Raw genomic sequence first — 7,182 nt, 5'->3', positions numbered from 1 at the left:
TCTCCTCCTCCCCACCTCCACCACTCTCTCTCTCTCTCCTCCCCCACCTCCACCACTCTCTCGCACTCTCTCCTCCTCCCACCTCCACCACTCTCTCGCCTCTCTCCTCCTCCCCACCTCCACCACTCTCTCGCTCTCTCTCCTCCTCCCCACCTCCACCACTCTCTCCTCTCTCTCCTCCTCCCCACCTCCACACACTCTCTCCACTCTCTCCTCCTCCCCACCACCACCACTCTCACACACTCACCTCCTCCCCCCCCCCACCCCACCACTCCTCTCTCCTCCTCCTCCCCACCTCCACCACTCTCTCGCACTCTCTCCTCCTCCCCACCTCCACCACTCTCTCACCTCTCCCCTCCTCCACCCACCACCTCCACCACTCCCCACTCTCTCTCTCTCTCTCCTCCTCCCCCACCTCCACCACTCTCTCGCTCTCTCTCCTCCTCCCCCACCTCCACTCCTCTCTCTCACTCCTCCTCCCCACCTCCACCACTCTCTCTCTCTCCTCCTCCCCACCTCCACCACTCTCTCGCTCTCTCTCCTCCTCCCCACCTCCACCACTCTCCTCTCTCTCCTCCTCCCCACCTCCACCACTCACTCCTCTCACTCCCCTCCCCCACCTCCCACACACCTCCTCTCCTCCTCCCCACCTCCACCACTCTCTCTCACTCTCCCTCCTCCCCCACCTCCACCACTCTCTCACTCTCCTCCTCCCCACCACCACCACTCCTCTCTCTCCACCTCCCCACCTCCACCACTCTCTCTCTCTCTCCTCCCCCCACCTCCACCACTCTCTCTCACTCTCTCCTCCTCCCCACCTCCACCACTCTCTCTCTCTCCTCCTCCCCACCTCCACCACTCTCTCGCACTCTCTCCTCCTCCCCACCTCCACCACTCTCTCGCTCTCTCTCCTCCCCCCACCTCCACCACTCTCACCTCTCTCTCCTCACTCCCCCACCTCCACCACTCCTCTCTCTCTCTCCTCCTCCCCACCTCCACCACTCCCACTCTCCTCCTCTCTCTCCTCCTCCCCACCTCCACCACTCACTCGCTCACTCACCTCCTCCCCACCTCCACTCCTCTCTCTCTCTCCTCCTCCCCACCTCCACCACTCTCACCCTCTCTCCTCCTCCCCACCTCCACCACTCTCTCTCTCTCCTCCTCCCCACCTCCACCACTCTCTCCTCTCTCTCCTCCCCCACCTCCACCACTCCTCTCTCCTCCTCCCCACCTCCACCACTCCTCTCTCTCTCCTCCTCCTCCCCCACCTCCACCACTCTCTCACTCTCCTCCTCCCCACCTCCACACACTCCTCTCTCCTCCTCCCACCTCCACCACTCCTCTCCTCTCTCTCCTCCTCCCCACCTCCACCACTCTCTCTCTCTCCTCCTCCCCACCTCCACCACTCTCTCTCTCTCACTCCTCCTCCCCACCTCCACCACTCTCTCTCTCTCCTCCTCCCCACCTCCACCACTCTCTCGCACTCCTCCTCCCCCCACCTCCACCACTCACCCTCTCTCTCCTCCTCACCCACCTCCACCACTCTCTCTCTCTCTCTCCTCCTCCCCACCTCCACCACACCTCTCTCTCCTCCTCCTCCCCACCTCCACCACTCTCTCTCTCTCCTCCTCCCCACCTCCACCACTCTCTCGCACTCTCTCCTCCTCCCCACCTCCACCACTCTCTCGCTCTCACTCCTCCTCCCACCTCCACCACTCACTCTCTCTCTCTCCTCCTCCCCACCTCCACCACTCTCTCTCTCTCTCTCCTCCTCCCCACCTCCACCACTCTCTCTCTCTCCTCCTCCCCACCTCCACCACTCTCTCGCACTCTCTCCTCCTCCCCACCTCCACCACTCTCTCGCACTCTCTCCTCCTCCCCACCTCCACCACTCTCATCCTCTCTCTCCTCCTCCCCACCTCCACCACTCACTCTCTCTCTCTCCTCCTCCCCACCTCCACCACTCTCTCTCTCTCTCTCCCTCCCCACCTCCACCACTCTCTCTCTCTCCTCCTCCCCACCTCCACCACTCCTCTCTCTCCTCCTCCCCACCTCCACCACTCTCTCTCTCTCTCTCCTCCTCCCCACCTCCACCACTCTCTCTCTCTCCTCCTCCCACCTCCACCACTCTCTCTCTCTCCTCCTCCCCCACCTCCACCACTCTCTCTCTCTCTCTCCTCCTCCCCACCTCCACCACTCTCTCTCTCCTCCCCTCCCCTCCCCTCCCCCCCACCTCCACCACTCTCTCTCTCTCTCTCCTCCCCCACCTCCACCACTCTCTCTCTCTCCTCCTCCCCACCTCCACCACTCTCTCGCTCTCTCTCCTCCTCCCCACCTCCACCACTCTCTCCTCTCTCTCCTCCTCCCCACCTCCACCACTCACTCTCTCTCTCTCCTCCTCCCCACCTCCACCACTCTCTCTCTCTCTCTCCTCCTCCCCACCTCCACCACTCTCTCCACTCTCTCCTCCTCCCCACCTCCACCACTCCTCTCTCTCTCCTCCTCCCCACCTCCACCACTCTCTCTCACTCTCCTCCTCCCCACCTCCACCACTCTCTCTCTCTCTCTCCTCCTCCCCACCTCCACCACTCTCACTCTCTCCTCCTCCTCCCCACCTCCACCACTCTCTCTCTCTCCTCCTCCCCACCTCCACCACTCCTCACTCTCTCTCCTCCTCCCCACCTCCACCACTCTCTCTCTCTCCTCCTCCCCACCTCCACCACTCTCTCTCTCTCTCTCCTCCTCCCCCACCTCCACCACTCTCTCTCTCTCCTCCTCCCCACCTCCACCACTCTCTCTCTCTCTCCTCCTCCTCCCCACCTCCACCACTCTCTCTCTCTCTCTCCTCCTCCCCACCTCCACCACTCTCTCTCTCTCTCCTCCTCCCCACCTCCACCACTCTCACTCTCTCTCCTCCTCCCCACCTCCACCACTCTCTCTCTCTCCTCCTCCCCACCTCCACCACTCTCTCTCTCTCTCTCCTCCTCCCCACCTCCACCACTCTCTCTCTCTCCTCCTCCCCACCTCCACCACTCTCTCTCTCTCCTCCTCCTCCCACCTCCACCACCTCCACTCTCTCGCTCTCTCTCCTCCTCCCCACCTCCACCACTCTCTCGCTCTCTCTCCTCCTCCCCACCTCCACCACTCTCTCGCTCTCTCTCCTCCTCCCCACCTCCACCACTCTCTCTCTCTCCTCCTCCCCACCTCCACCACTCTCTCGCACTCTCTCCTCCTCCCCACCTCCACCACTCTCTCTCTCTCCTCCTCCCCACCTCCACCACTCTCTCTCTCTCTCTCCTCCTCCCCACCTCCACCACTCTCTCTCTCTCCTCCTCCCCACCTCCACCACTCTCTCTCTCTCTCCTCCTCCCCACCTCCACCACTCTCTCGCACTCTCTCCTCCTCCCCACCTCCACCACTCTCTCGCTCTCTCTCCTCCTCCCCACCTCCACCACTCTCTCGCTCTCTCTCCTCCTCCCCACCTCCACCACTCTCTCGCTCTCTCTCCTCCTCCCCACCTCCACCACTCTCTCGCTCTCTCTCCTCCTCCCCACCTCCACCACTCTCTCTCTCTCTCTCCTCCTCCCCACCTCCACCACTCTCTCGCACTCTCTCCTCCTCCCCACCTCCACCACTCCTCTCTCTCTCCTCCTCCCCACCTCCACCACTCTCTCGCTCTCTCTCCTCCTCCCCACCTCCACCACTCTCTCGCTCTCTCTCCTCCTCCCCACCTCCACCACACCCCACTCTCTCGCTCTCTCTCCTCCTCCCCACCTCCACCACTCTCTCTCTCTCTCTCCTCCTCCCCACCTCCACCACCTCTCTCTCTCTCCTCCTCCCCACCTCCACCACTCTCTCTCTCTCCTCCTCCCCACCTCCACCACTCTCTCGCTCTCTCTCCTCCTCCCCACCTCCACCACTCTCTCTCTCTCCTCCTCCCCACCTCCACCACTCTCTCGCTCTCTCTCCTCCTCCCCACCTCCACCACTCTCTCTCTCTCCTCCTCCCCACCTCCACCACTCTCTCTCTCTCTCTCCTCCTCCCCACCTCCACCACTCTCTCTCTCTCCTCCTCCCCACCTCCACCACTCCTCTCTCTCCTCCTCCCCACCTCCACCACTCTCTCTCTCTCTCTCCTCCTCCCCACCTCCACCACTCTCTCTCTCTCTCTCCTCCTCCCCACCTCCACCACTCTCTCTCTCTCCTCCTCCCCCACCTCCACCACTCTCTCGCTCTCTCTCCTCCTCCCCACCTCCACCACTCTCTCGCTCTCTCTCCTCCTCCCCACCTCCACCACTCTCTCGCTCTCTCTCCTCCTCTCCCACCTCCACCACTCCTCTCTCTCTCTCCTCCTCCCACCTCCACCACTCCCACTCTCTCCTCTCTCCCTCCTCCCCACCTCCACCACTCTCTCGCTCTCTCTCCTCCTCCCCACCTCCACCACTCTCTCTCTCTCCTCCTCCCCACCTCCACCACTCTCTCGCTCTCTCTCCTCCTCCCCACCTCCACCACTCTCTCTCTCTTCCTCCTCCTCCCACCTCCACCACTCTCTCGCTCTCTCTCCTCCTCCCCACCTCCACCACTCTCCTCTCTCTCCTCCTCCCCACCTCCACCACTCTCTCTCTCTCTCTCCTCCTCCCCACCTCCACCACTCTCTCTCTCTCTCTCCTCCTCCCCACCTCCACCACTCTCCTCTCTCTCCTCCTCCCCACCTCCACCACTCTCTCTCTCTCTCTCCTCCTCCCCACCTCCACCACTCTCTCTCTCTCCTCCTCCCCACCTCCACCACTCTCTCTCTCTCTCTCCTCCTCCCCCACCTCCACCACTCTCTCTCTCTCCTCCTCCCCACCTCCACCACTCTCTCGCACTCTCTCCTCCTCCCCACCTCCACCACTCTCTCGCTCTCTCTCCTCCTCTCCACCTCCACCACTCTCTCTCTCTCTCTCCTCCTCCCCACCTCCACCACTCTCTCTCTCTCTCTCCTCCTCCCCACCTCCACCACTCTCTCTCTCTCCTCCTCCCCACCTCCACCACTCTCTCGCACTCTCTCCTCCTCCCCACCTCCACCACTCTCTCGCTCTCATCTCCTCCTCTCCACCTCCACCACTCACTCTCTCTCTCTCCTCCTCCCCACCTCCACCACTCTCTCTCTCTCTCTCCTCCTCCCCACCTCCACCACTCTCTCGCTCTCTCTCCTCCTCCCACCTCCACCACTCTCTCTCTCTCTCTCCTCCTCCCCACCTCCACCACTCTCTCGCACTCTCTCCTCCTCCCCACCTCCACCACTCTCTCCTCTCTCTCTCCTCCTCCCACCTCCACCACTCACTCTCTCTCTCTCCTCCTCCCCACCTCCACCACTCTCTCTCTCTCTCTCCTCCTCCCCACCTCCACCACTCTCTCTCTCTCCTCCTCCCCACCTCCACCACTCTCTCTCTCTCTCCTCCTCCCCCACCTCCACCACTCTCTCTCTCTCCTCCTCCCCACCTCCACCACTCTCTCTCTCTCCTCCTCCCCACCTCCACCACTCTCTCGCTCTCTCCTCCTCCCCCCTCCACCACTCTCTCTCTCTCTCTCCTCCTCCCCACCTCCACCACTCTCTCTCTCTCTCCTCCTCCCCACCTCCACCACTCTCTCTCTCTCCTCCTCCTCCCCACCTCCACCACTCTCTCTCTCTCTCTCCTCCTCCCCACCTCCACCACTCTCTCGCACTCTCTCCTCCTCCCCACCTCCACCACTCTCTCGCTCTCTCTCCTCCTCTCCACCTCCACCACTCTCTCTCTCTCTCTCCTCCTCCCCACCTCCACCACTCTCTCTCTCTCTCTCCTCCTCCCCACCTCCACCACTCTCTCGCTCTCTCTCCTCCTCCCCACCTCCACCACTCTCTCTCTCTCTCCTCCTCCCCACCTCCACCACTCTCTCTCTCTCTCTCCTCCTCCCCACCTCCACCACTCTCTCTCTCTCTCTCCTCCTCCCCACCTCCACCACTCTCTCTCTCTCCTCCTCCTCCCACCTCCACCACTCTCTCTCTCTCCTCCTCCCCACCTCCACCACTCTCTCTCTCTCTCCTCCTCCCCACCTCCACCACTCTCTCTCTCTCCTCCTCCCCACCTCCACCACTCTCTCTCTCTTCTCTCCTCCTCCCCACCTCCACCACTCTCTCTCTCTCCTCCTCCCCACCTCCACCACTCTCTCTCTCTCTCTCCTCCTCCCCACCTCCACCACTCTCTCGCTCTCTCTCCTCCTCCACCTCCACCACTCTCTCGCTCTCTCTCCTCCTCCCCACCTCCACCACTCTCTCGCTCTCTTCTCCTCCTCCCCACCTCCACCACTCTCTCTCTCTCTCCTCCTCCCCACCTCCACCACTCTCTCGCACTCTCTCCTCCTCCCCACCTCCACCACTCTCTCTCTCTCTCTCTCCTCCCTCCCCACCTCCACCACTCTCTCTCTCTCCTCCTCCCCACCTCCACCACTCTCTCTCTCTCCTCCTCCCCACCTCCACCACTCTCTCTCTCTCTCTCCTCCTCCCCACCTCCACCACTCTCTCTCTCTCCTCCTCCCCACCTCCACCACTCTCTCTCTCTCTCTCCTCCTCCCCACCTCCACCACTCTCTCGCTCTCTCTCCTCCTCCCCACCTCCACCACTCTCTCGCTCTCTCTCCTCCTCCCCACCTCCACCACTCTCTCGCTCTCTCTCCTCCTCCCCACCTCCACCACTCTCTCGCTCTCTCTCCTCCTCCCCACCTCCACCACTCTCTCTCTCTCTCTCCTCCTCCCCACCTCCACCACTCTCTCGCTCTCTCTCCTCCTCCCCACCTCCACCACTCTCTCTCTCTCCTCCTCCCCACCTCCACCACTCTCTCTCTCTCCTCCTCCCCACCTCCACCACTCTCTCTGCACTCTCTCCTCCTCCCCACCTCCACCACTCTCTCTCTCTCTCCTCCTCCCCACCTCCACCACTCTCTCTCTCTCTCTCCTCCTCCCACCTCCACCACTCTCTCGCTCTCTCTCCTCCTCCCCACCTCCACCACTCCCCTCTCTCTCTCTCTCTCTCCTCCTCCCCACCTCCACCACTCTCTCTCTCTCTCTCCTCCTCCCCACCTCCACCTCCTCTCTCTCTCTCCTCCTCCCCCACTCCACCACTCTCTCTCTCTCCTCCTCCCCACCTCCACCACTCTCTCGCTCT

The sequence above is a fragment of the Poromitra crassiceps genome (genome assembly GCF_964638095.1).
Source record: "Poromitra crassiceps genome assembly, chromosome: 12".
NCBI classification, from domain to species: Eukaryota; Metazoa; Chordata; class Actinopteri; order Beryciformes; family Melamphaidae; genus Poromitra; species Poromitra crassiceps.
The sequence above is the reverse complement of the archived record's forward strand: the minus strand, read 5'-3'. Positions refer to the sequence as shown.